The following is a 13,282-nucleotide window of genomic DNA, read 5'->3' as shown; positions in this document are numbered from 1 at the left end:
GTAATGTGCAAGTAATGTGTCAATCATAGTGTCAATTGATGTTGTCATTCATATGAATGAATATTTGTTGAACTGTAGTAAATTCTTAGATTACAAAGTAAATTTATATTAGATTTAAACGTAGGTACGATACCGTATAAGTGATACTTGTACCGCGTTGTAACTATGCGAATTACCACATGTAGGAAGTAGCTAATAACTTATTATTCAATATTTAATTTAATTTAAATATCTTAAAAATCAATCCACATTTATGAATAGAAATAAGGGTACCTAGTACTTAGGTATCCTATGATATAAGTACCTTAGATTTAATAATTTCAACAATATTTCTTGACGTTGTTCTCTTACACACAATGGAAAACTTTTTCATTACAATTAACTTCAGAAAAATATTAAATATTCATAAAGCCTAACAATAAACTAAAATCATTCGCACTGTGCGAATCGCACAACAAGCAACGGTGTAACAGACAGCCATGTTTACAACATATTAACGCATTTTTGAAGTAAATCCTTGCAATTTATAAGTTAGGGTATTAGTATCGGTTCCCATAGGAATCCGAGTTCGCCTGAAACTGCCTCTACTTTGTCACGCGATCACTCCTTCTGGTATTTCATTGGGGTTACCAGTTATTTGACTTTTGGCGGGCGTGAGAACGGACGATTCAAATTTGGAATCGATATTATTATTTTTTAAAGACGTCAAAAGAGGTTTGTAATTCGTTATAACCTTTTTGATGTAGGTAGAATAAGCAAATATGCTAGGACTAATTGAGAAATTTCTTCTTTTCTTTGGGCTACTAGATCTCATAGTTTATAGTTAGTTCAAGTTCTATTAATTTTTGATTATGTTGCTTATTCTGTGTGAACACATATATAGCACAGTTGTAAATATCTAGATTTTGACACCGGTATGCGACAGTCAATTAATTAATTATCTCTATAAACTTTTCAAGTCTTGATCGGACCGTTTATAAAAATTTAAGTATACCTACTTATGCCTAGCATTTGTTAATTAAAGGAATTTATTAAAATTTTTGATAATAAACTTTATTTGATGTATGTTTGAAATTTGAATATTATTAATCAATAAATCGGGAGTAAACCTATGATCCCAATTCCAATCGATGAAGAACAAAAGCGCAATATGCATTTTTAAGTATCAAAAGTTCGATAACATAATATGACATCTAACATGCACTTGACCAGCAGTATTAAAAGTCAAATTAATAAATACAGTAGGTAACTATGTTTTCCTATTTGTTTGTGTTTTGTAATTTTACTAAACAGTTTAATAAATAACCAATAAATAAATAATACCCAAATAAATCATACGTGTGGTCACCCTACAATCACAATTTGGGAGCCCGCGGCCGTCACATAATGTCAATTTCGTTGGTATGCTAATGAGCGGACCGTTCGTTACAATACTGACAAGCAAATTGGTTAGAAATTATATATGTATAGTGTCCGCCGTTTACTAAACTTATTGTTACCGTACCGTTTTGTGGAGTAAAATAAATTCGTTTTAAAAATCAGATGTAAAAAGTTTGTAATGACTAATGATGGAATTTGTTTTATAAATTAAGAGATTGTGAAGTTTTATTACAAAATTACATTGTTCTTTTTTTTAAAGAATATTAAGAAAAAAATTTGATATTTTCGTTTTTTCTTTTTTTTAAAGTGAAACTTTTATTACATCGTCTCAAACTTTTTGGTCTGTGTAGCGCATGTCGCGTGACGGTCAGCTGCCGAGTAGGTATAAAGCAGTGCTCGGAAAGTTTCACTTTTACCGTGGTTTCATAAAACCACACAACATTTTTTGTTTTCCCGTGATAACGCTGCAGCTGGTTATGTCTGTTAGTTGTTAGCTATACTTACATATCTTTATTAGGCCAAATACCTAGATGGAACAATTTTCATAATCATAAAATTCAGTACCCAATCAAATTTTAAAAGTGAATTAACACGAAACATAGCTAACTGTTTTTCAGTCAGTTTTATACCAATAAATAGCATTTCTTTACACAGTACACAGATATAGATAATAAATTTATTTATTCGAGATACTTACTCCAGTGATATCCGAGTGTACCACATCAGCGACAAGGGCTGGGTCAACATCTCCAACGAGGATTGCTCCGAGCTGCACTACAAGTACCAGGCTGAGAAGGGCATTACTGAATAAGCTTTTATAATAAATTGTGGAAAATGTTGTGGTTATTTTATTTACTACCAAGTTATCATATTTTTCAGGTTCGCTGTTTTTGAGACTATAATCTAGATTTCATGTAATACGCTACTCAGAGAGCCTATGTTACTCAGTATAAATGAAGCTCTATAAAAAGAAAGAAAATATATTTATTTGTTCGATACACATTAATACCTATTTAATGGTTATAACTTATAGGTATCAAAAGAATTCAAAAGTCAGCCGCATATTTTTCAGTTAGTTTGTCACTAGCAAAGCAATATTTCCTTTTTCTAATATTAATAAAACCAAGTTAGAAAATATATTATCTTTGAACAAAAACTACCTACATACATAGACATAAAGAGATACTGTAAATGATGACTATTATAGTCATCATTTACAATATCTCGTAGAGCCTGGGTTGTAAGTTAATTAGAAGTTGATAAATTTTGAGACAGATATTTGAGATTTCTTGTATAATTTGCAATGAATTATTAGCAAGCATGGTGTCTCAGGCACGCAACGCTAGTTAGAAAATTCGAGGCCCATAGCCACAATACATTTTTAGGCCACTTCTTACGAAAAGCCAGGTACATATTTAGTTAAAAATGTATTACCAGTATAGTAAATGGATATCGAAATACACTAAGTATTTAATTTTAAGTTAATTAATTAAAATCTTACTTTGTTAAAAAAAATCTATCTACAGTTTTATAGTTTTTATACATATTACGAACTCCTGAGGGTCCCGAGGGTCACAAACCCCGGGTTGATAACAAAAAGATAGACTTGAATAAAACTGTAACCTAACGTCTCAAGCACTAATTTATATATCAGATTAAGAATGAAGTTAACTCCAAACTATATATTAAAGAAAGAGACAGAAGATTATCATAATGTTACTTGGCGTAATGTTACACATAATATTAATATTCAAAATAAAAAATGTAACCATCTGCCTTTAGGTACAGTCTACAGAATCCGTAGTGCTGGTATAACGTCACGAAGTATCGATAAAATTAATAAATTGTAATTTTCTTGCTCTACATTTCTTTTAGATGATTTGGTTTCGGTTCTTACCTTACCTTAGTTTTAGCTTTTTGAATCGCTACATAAATTATCGCATAGGTCGCCGATTGTATAAGAAAATCCTTGTTTTCCTAAAAAAAAATGCTGATTTCGTCTATATGTAGAGCAGGACCATCGACGAGGCTGGATTGGAACTATCATGAGAAACAACATTGCAAATGATTTTTTGTGGTCTTGACAAAAACGAATATAATATGATACCTAATACCTATGATCGTATCTCTATATTATGTTGTGTATTAAATTTAAACCATAAAATGAAATATCACTTAATATATTCGAGTCTTGCGCTTGTTGTTTCCTTATTTACTACCAATTTTAAATAGATAAAAACAACAATAAAATTTATCGACACAGCACACCACTAGCATTTCTCGGGATGGTGAGCGATAGTAGTGATCGCGCCGCGGGCAGCGCCACCCTTTCATTTTCTAATTATATAACTGGCAACACAGAACACTGGCCCGTGCGCAACCGATCGTAAGTTTTGAATTTAGAATTACCGCGCATTATCCTCCCGATCGCCGAGGTGGACGGACGTGCGTGTCTTTATGTCGCTATTGTTATTTGTAGGAAATTGTTTATGGCACGCCCTGAGCGCTTTCGATGTGATTTCGCGTTACATGCATGTCAAGATCGATCGTGTAATGTAGTTTATTTTTAAGTAGGGTAAATTGTATGCTAGATGTTCTTTGTTCATTTACCTACATACTCTACATAGGTAGTTATAGTAATATCAAATATGTAGTTCAATAAAATATTGTGCTCTAAGCGTTAAATTCATAGGTTATGAATTCTTAGGTCCAATCCAATAAAAAGGTATACTTAACAGTCTAAATAAATAGACCAAAGCAACATATCAATATATAAAATCATAATTAAACATTACAGTAATACCAAATAGAACCTTTCTACACTAATGTCATGGGATAGGTACAATCATGATGAATAAGAATAAAAAATATTTAAAAATGGCATTACATATTTAAATAATAAGTTAACTATAACTTGGACCCTAATAATAACTCCGAACCTAATAATATAAGTAATAAGTATATACTACTTACTATGACTTACTCATACTTCTCTAATCTCTTTAGGATTTACGAATAGAGAATTAATTTGAAATTATGTATCAATGACTACAATTATTTCGTAAGTGTAAAGTGTAGACAGTCAAAGTTATCTCAATACCTAGCCTTTAATATAACGCCAATACCAGGTATCAATTAGGTAACCTAGAGTTAAGTCACAACGATAGCTAATTTTAAGTTTATGACAATTATTATAAAACATTTTTCAATAAGGAACACTTTAAAATTTCATTAAAGTCAGATTGCTGTGAAGCAGTGCTTTATGAATGGCTTTATGGTGCTTTCTCACTACAGATGTCCGATGCAGTTATACTGCGAAAATGTAATAGCTGTGCTGTGAAATGATGTGTCCGTTTCCACTGATGCTAAGCTATGTAGCAAGATGTGCTATGAAAATGCGCCGCCCGCGGCGGCCGCAAAGAAGCTGCGCAAAAAAGCACCCTTTATGCATCTGTTTTAGCGATGGATTTCATTTTTAATTTTTTTTGCGTATCCTGCTAGATATGTATTACATTTTTATTCCAGGATTCTAACTCAGGATATCTCCGTTGTTAATATGCGTTCATCGTTATACCGATGAAACAATAAGTGTAGGTATTTAAATTACATACCAATATTGTAAAATGATGCTTTATACAAAACTACTCGACCGATTTCAAAAATTCTCTCAGCAACAGAAAGCATCATTATTCCTGAGTCACATATACAATTTATGAATTTCCTTTTTATCCCTGGATAGCTCAGGTAAAGCAGGGATGTCGCGGAAGAATTCTAACAAATACACGCGGCCCCATCATTAAAGCGGCTCGACGGAACACAGTGGGGTTTTAGTCGGTAAGAATCCGACATAACCCACGGCTCCTTCCCCGAGGGCCGTGGGTATCTTTGGAAGATTTCCCCACTATAAAAAAAAGGTAAAGCAGGGATGAGCGGCTAGTAATTAATAAAATAAAAGCTCTTATTTCAAGTTCTATATTTACGTTAAATAATATTATTATATTTTTATTATTATAATCTATCAATTTGGTGGAGAAGCGTAAAATAAATGCACATTTAATAACTACTTACGCAAGTACTTATCTATCTTGAGACTAGGCTAAATGGCCTCATTTCATTGAAAATCTCAATTCCTATCATGATTAATTGACTGTAACAACTACATATAATTATCAATTTAACCACTTTTTAAAATACCACGAGTGACGGGTTGAGCCTAAAGCGGAATACTAAGTATGGAGGCGAAAATCGGTCACAGACGTTCTAAGTTAAAAAATAACATTAGCCTTTGTTACGGGTATTTCATAGGAGTAAGCAATAAAGTGTATGTTGGAGTATATGTGTGTGTTTTTAATTATTATTAATATTTTATAAATTAAAAAATGTTTTGCGTAGAAATTCTCGAGGGATAAATGTTTAATTTTACCGATGGGCAGGTACTTATTTCGTAATCTTTGCTAATGGTGTATTTTGATATTTTCTTAACTTTAGATACCTAGCGTTCCTTTTTTGTGATAGCTTCTTATTCCTAGAGTTGGTTTTGCCAAAAACAAGAGGATTTTTTTAAATATCTTCAATAGAAACAAGAGGTTCACGAGCTTTTGTAAAATTACTCAGTAAACTCGTTCAAGCTAGCGTTCCACGTGCTATCATAAAATAAAAATATAAAAGTTAGTTAAAAAAACATATTCTAAAAAGCGTTGAAGTCTCTCGTCTCTCGAACTCTTAAGGGTTGAAGTCATTCTGTGATCTGTGGTTGAAGTCTTACACGTTCTTGAATATTTTAAATACCAACTTGGATGAAACTTCACTACATATGCACAGTATTAAGTCGCTTTCTCTGTCACTATATCCCTTTATGTATGCTTAAATCTTAGTTTATGAGGCGGACTAATAATCTATTTACTATACTGTTTTTTTTGTATACATTAGCAATAAGTTTCCCATGTAACAAATATTAAAGAGTAATAAATCAATCTTCAAAACTGCGCAACGATTTTGATGCGGTTTTTTTAAGTGATAGCGTGAATCAAGAGGAAGGTTTTATCATATAATTTGTTAAGTTTTAGACAAATCGGTCGAAGTTGCGAGCGGAAAGCTAGTAGTAAAATAAAAAAGCTATAGCATCTATACTAATATTATAAAGCTAAAGAGTTTGTTTGTTTGTTTGTTTGAACGCACTAATCTCGGGAACTACTGGTCCGATTTGAAAAATTCTTTCAGTGTTAGATAGCCCATTTATCGAGGAAGGTTATAGGCTATATTTCATCACGCTACGGGCAACATGAGTGGAGCCACGGGGGTGAAACCGCGCGGAGCAGCTAGTATTACATATTATGTTTCTTTGAAATTCCCTTAATAGCTCGAAGCTCAGCAATTTTGGCTACGACACGTGCTGAGTTCATTAATAATGTTCGCTAATTATTGATTTGTAAAGTGAAATTTAAAAGGCGTATGCTTTTATTGTATTTCTAACATGATTAATTACTTTATTATTGTATTTATTATCTATGTCTATGAAAGAATTTATGATCTTTTATTACAATACCACTACGTAATAATTAAAAGTAAGTATTTGAGACACAATACATATAAATTATTAATAAATTATATATAAAAAAAAATATTAAGTTAATACGAATATTTAGGACAAAAGGCCTTATTGCTACACAGCAATTTCCGACAGGCAATCTGGTAGGAAAGGAAATGTATGAAGTAAGGGATAGCGCAAAAGAATTGAAAACTTAATCCACCTTAAAAAGTACAAAGACGATTATTTAATTACACTGCCATCCGCATTTTCCATTTATAATCTGTTGCGACCCCCATTCATAGACAATTTGATGCCAGGCATAGACAAATTGACTCATAGCATAGACAATTTAGAGGTACGTAAAGCTGGCGATGAAAAATTAGCGAAATTAAAAAAAAACAGCACCAGAATTTGTTGCTTATTTGTTGCTAATTAGTTGCTATAATGACGATTTTGTTGCTCAACCCGTTCGCTGAAAATCAGCAACAGTTCTAGCTTAACGTTAAGGTAGCGTGAAGAAAACGGAAAAAGGGATGGATCGTTGCAAAAATGCAGGTGAATTTGTTGCTAATTTGTTGCTGCATAAAAACAGTGAAAATTTTGAATTTTTTTCATTGGCGCCAAAAATAACACTGGCCACGTCAACTTAATTGTCGATTTTCGGTAGTGAAACATAAAAAAAAATTTGTTGCTCCTCACATCGTTCACTGGCACAGTGTACAGAGCCAGCAACAAAATAGAAACCGGAAGTAGAGTTAATTTTGAAACCGGTTTGCTAGAAATTCGTCCACGCCAGCTTAACTGTCGATTTTCGGTAGTGAAACATAAAAAAAAATTTGTTGCTCCTCACATCGTTCACTGGCACAGTGTACAGAGCCAGCAACAAAATAGAAACCGGAAGTAGAGTTAATTTTGAAACCGGTTTGCTAGAAATTCGTCCACGCCAGCTTAACTGTCGATTTTCGGTAGTGAAACATAAAAAAAAAATTTGTTGCTCCTCACATCGTTCACTGGCACAGTGTACAGAGCCAGCAACAAAATAGAAAAAGGAAGTAGAGTTAATTTTGAAACCGGTTTGCTAGAAATTCGTCCACGCCAGCTTAACTGTCGATTTTCGGTAGTGAAACATAAAAAAAAAATTTGTTGCTCCTCACATCGTTCACTGGCACAGTGTACAGAGCCAGCAACAAAATAGAAACCGGAAGTAGAGTTAATTTTGAAACCGGTTTGCTAGAAAATCGTCCACGCCAGCTTTACTATCGATTTTCGGTAGTGAAACATAAAAAAAAATTTGTTGCTCCTCACATCGTTCACTGGCACAGTGTACAGAGCCAGCAACAAAATAGAAACCGAAGGTAGAGTTAATTTTGAAACCGGTTTGCTAGAAATTCGTCCACGCCAGCTTAACTGTCGATTTTCGGTAGTGAAACATAAAAAAAAATTTGTTGCTCCTCACATCGTTCACTGGCACAGTGTACAGAGCCAGCAACAAAATAGAAGCCGGAAGTAGAGTTAATTTTGAAACCGGTTTGCTAGAAATTCGTCCACGCCAGCTTAACTGTCGATTTTCGGTAGTGAAACATAAAAAAAAATTTGTTGCTCCTCACATCGTTCACTGGCACAGTGTACAGAGCCAGCAACAAAATAGAAACCGGAAGTAGAGTTAATTTTGAAACCGGTTTGCTAGAAATTCGTCCACGCCAGCTTAACTGTCGATTTTCGGTAGTGAAACATAAAAAAAAAATTTGTTGCTCCTCACATCGTTCACTGGCACAGTGTACAGAGCCAGCAACAAAATAGAAAAAGGAAGTAGAGTTAATTTTGAAACCGGTTTGCTAGAAATTCGTCCACGCCAGCTTAACTGTCGATTTTCGGTAGTGAAACATAAAAAAAAAATTTGTTGCTCCTCACATCGTTCACTGGCACAGTGTACAGAGCCAGCAACAAAATAGAAACCGGAAGTAGAGTTAATTTTGAAACCGGTTTGCTAGAAAATCGTCCACGCCAGCTTTACTATCGATTTTCGGTAGTGAAACATAAAAAAAAATTTGTTGCTCCTCACATCGTTCACTGGCACAGTGTACAGAGCCAGCAACAAAATAGAAACCGAAGGTAGAGTTAATTTTGAAACCGGTTTGCTAGAAATTCGTCCACGCCAGCTTAACTGTCGATTTTCGGTAGTGAAACATAAAAAAAAATTTGTTGCTCCTCACATCGTTCACTGGCACAGTGTACAGAGCCAGCAACAAAATAGAAACCGGAAGTAGAGTTAATTTTGAAACCGGTTTGCTAGAAATTCGTCCACGCCAGCTTAACTGTCGATTTTCGGTAGTGAAACATAAAAAAAAAATTTGTTGCTCCTCACATCGTTCACTGGCACAGTGTACAGAGCCAGCAACAAAATAGAAAAAGGAAGTAGAGTTAATTTTGAAACCGGTTTGCTAGAAATTCGTCCACGCCAGCTTAACTGTCGATTTTCGGTAGTGAAACATAAAAAAAAAATTTGTTGCTCCTCACATCGTTCACTGGCACAGTGTACAGAGCCAGCAACAAAATAGAAACCGGAAGTAGAGTTAATTTTGAAACCGGTTTGCTAGAAAATCGTCCACGCCAGCTTTACTATCGATTTTCGGTAGTGAAACATAAAAAAAAATTTGTTGCTCCTCACATCGTTCACTGGCACAGTGTACAGAGCCAGCAACAAAATAGAAACCGAAGGTAGAGTTAATTTTGAAACCGGTTTGCTAGAAATTCGTCCACGCCAGCTTAACTGTCGATTTTCGGTAGTGAAACATAAAAAAAAATTTGTTGCTCCTCACATCGTTCACTGGCACAGTGTACAGAGCCAGCAACAAAATAGAAGCCGGAAGTAGAGTTAATTTTGAAACCGGTTTGCTAGAAATTCGTCCACGCCAGCTTAACTGTCGATTTTCGGTAGTGAAACATAAAAAAAAATTTGTTGCTCCTCACATCGTTCACTGGCACAGTGTACAGAGCCAGCAACAAAATAGAAAAAGGAAGTAGAGTTAATTTTGAAACCGGTTTGCTAGAAATTCGTCCACGCCAGCTTAACTGTCGATTTTCGGTAGTGAAACATAAAAAAAAAATTTGTTGCTCCTCACATCGTTCACTGGCACAGTGTACAGAGCCAGCAACAAAATAGAAAAAGGAAGTAGAGTTAATTTTGAAACCGGTTTGCTAGAAAATCGTCCACGCCAGCTTAACTGTCGATTTTCGGTAGTGAAACATAAAAAAAAATTTGTTGCTCCTCACATCGTTCACTGGCACAGTGTACAGAGCCAGCAACAAAATAGAAACCGGAAGTAGAGTTAATTTTTAAACCGGTTTGCTAGAAATTCGTCAATTTATTCACTCTAATTCCGGTTTTTATTTTGTTGCTGGCTTTGTACACTGTGCCAGTGAACGATGTGAGGAGCAACAATTTTTTTTTATGTTTCACTACCGAAAATCGACAGTTAAGCTGTCGTGGACGATTTTCTAGCAAACCGGTTTCAAAATTAACTCTACTTCCGGTTTCTATTTTGTTGCTGGCTCTGTACACTGTGCCAGTGAACGATGTGAGGAGCAACAAATTTTTTTTATATTTCACTACCAAAAATTGACAGTTAAGCTGGCGTGAACGAATTTCTAGCAAACCGGTTTCAAAATTAACTCTACTTCCGGTTTCTATTTTGTTGCTGGCTCTGTACACTGTGCCAGTGAACGATGTGAGGAGCAACAAATTTTTTTTTATGTTTAACTACCGAAAATTGACAGTTAAGCTGGCGTGGACGATTTTCTAGCAAACCGGTTTCAAAATTAACTCTACTTCCGGTTTCTATTTTGTTGCTGGCTCTGTACACTGTGCCAGTGAACGATGTGAGGAGCAACAAATTTTTTTTTTATGTTTCACTACCGAAAATCGACAGTTAAGCTGGCGTGGACGAATTTCTAGCAAACCGGTTTCAAAATTAACTCTACTTCCGGTTTCTATTTTGTTGCTGGCTCTGTACACTGTGCCAGTGAACGATGTGAGGAGCAACAAATTTTATTTTATGTTTCACTACCGAAAATCGACAATTAAGTTGACGTGGCCAGTGTTATTTTTGGCGCCAATGAAAAAAATTCAAAATTTTCACTGTTTTTATGCAGCAACAAATTAGCAACAAATTCACCTGCATTTTTGCAACGATCCATCCCTTTTTCCGTTTTCTTCACGCTACCTTAACGTTAAGCTAGAACTGTTGCTGATTTTCAGCGAACGGGTTGAGCAACAAAATCGTCATTATAGCAACTAATTAGCAACAAATAAGCAACAAATTCTGGTGCTGTTTTTTTTTAATTTCGCTAATTTTTCATCGCCAGCTTTACGTACCTCAATTTAGCGCGAAAGATCCCTATCTGTGGCCGGGCCACGTGACCGCCAACGGCGCCACGTGATCTTATTTGTATTGGAAAGCGTTCTTTATTAAGTCTGACTTGTGTTTTTATTATTGAGGTGCATGTACATTATATACCCAGTAACTACTAGTTGGAAGTAGGATAATAACAGTATGTACTGTAACTTTTAATTAAATGAAATATGGATCATCAGAAATTTTAGTCTTTGTATTAGATTTAAAGTGAAGTTATAAATTTAATAAATTTTAAATAGATGAAAATTGAGCATAAATACTTGCAATTTAAAAAATACACGAAATTGTTTCGGCTGTGCCGATGGATTAATAAACCTTATCTTCAAAATCAATTTTCATTTTCAATTAAATATATTACTTTATTCGTTTATAATACGAAAGCTAACATAATTATTGAATTAATTATAAACTTGAAAATTATCTATCGGTAATAAAAATTATTTATTTTCTCGTGTCACAAATATTTTTCATTCTATTTATTAGTTGGACGTATTGAATTTAAATATGCCATTGTTTATAAAACATGTATTCATGAATTCATAGAGTTATAGAAATGGCAACACTCAGGCACTCCCTATATAATCTGTATTGTCAATATTTCGCGCGCTTTGAGTGACACTTGACATTCGGAGAGCTAATCCCAGAGGATTATGTGGAGTACGAAATTGCCAATAATGGATATGCCAAGTTCATGAAGAACGTATCTACTAAACCTCACAAAATATCGTTTAAAATAAATGACTAAAATGTAATGAAAAAAATGATCAGTAAAAATCTTGATAAACTTCTTAACGGTTCATTCTTTCCATTTCAAGGATAAAATTGCTAAGATATGTATTAAAAATGAAAATATGAATGCATTAAAAAATGCCTAGACTTGCAATGGAGACCAATAATTGCACAACATGGTATAGATAGGTGTCACAATTTTTTTCAATGTGAAAATTGGCCAAAGGGCTATTCATTTATCGCGTACCTATCATATTTGATGGACGCTTAGGATGGACGTAAAAAAATCTATAACGTGTCGAAATACGCAGAGCAGACTTCATTTCTCATACTATAGAACAAAACATAACATGAATAAATACTTTCCTCTATTTTCTATATAATTTAGACAATTATTCACATACATCACACACTAAACACCGCATCCACTATTAGAGATCCATGTTATCACTTGAAATGATCAACTGGCGGAGTAAGTGTTGATTTTTGTTCTCAACGCCGGCTTTGTCCGCTTTTCCCAGGGCATAATGAAATATCCATTTCTCCGGGGATTCGTGGACACTTCTTTTGATTGTAAGCTGGTTATGGCCCCCGGATTTGCACCTAATTACCGGTTGCTGAATATTGTATTGTGGGTATTAGATGAATAATATTATAGGGATATGGAATAATGCTGTAGGTATATATGAGTGTAGAGCGAACTCAAAATATTTGATAAATAAATAATAATAAATAGTATTCCAAGACAATTTTCACACACGGCACGATCTGATCCCATACTTAAGCTTTCGCTTGTGTCATGGAAACCAGATGGCTGATAAACGTACATATATATCCCATCAAAAACATCCTGTAAAAAACCCAAGTCTCGCAGCTCAGTCTTTCTACCGTCAAAAGTTGTGAGATCCATGTAATACCAAGTCGGTTAATCTATTTAGTGTCTACTTGAAGGACCTTCTGTCTTAAGTTATTACATAAGTTATTATCATGCCAATATTAAAAATATTTAACGTTTTAAACAAATAGATCGACTTGGACATCGCTTGATTTGATTATTAGTATGTATCACACTACACAGCACGACGGGCCAGCGACCAACAGGAACGAGAGTTTCAATCGCGTGAGGCGCGAGAGACTAAAGAATCTAATATAATATTGTAATATTCATTTTGTTTTCATGCGATGTCAAAGTCGATCTATTTGTTTAAAACGTTAAATATTTTTATCT

This window comes from Colias eurytheme, chromosome 25 (genome assembly GCF_061535395.1).
Source record: "Colias eurytheme isolate Ceu_HAF_F1 chromosome 25, ilColEury1 Martin Lab GWU primary, whole genome shotgun sequence".
NCBI lineage: Eukaryota > Metazoa > Arthropoda > Insecta > Lepidoptera > Pieridae > Colias > Colias eurytheme.
Note: the sequence above shows the minus strand (reverse complement) of the source record.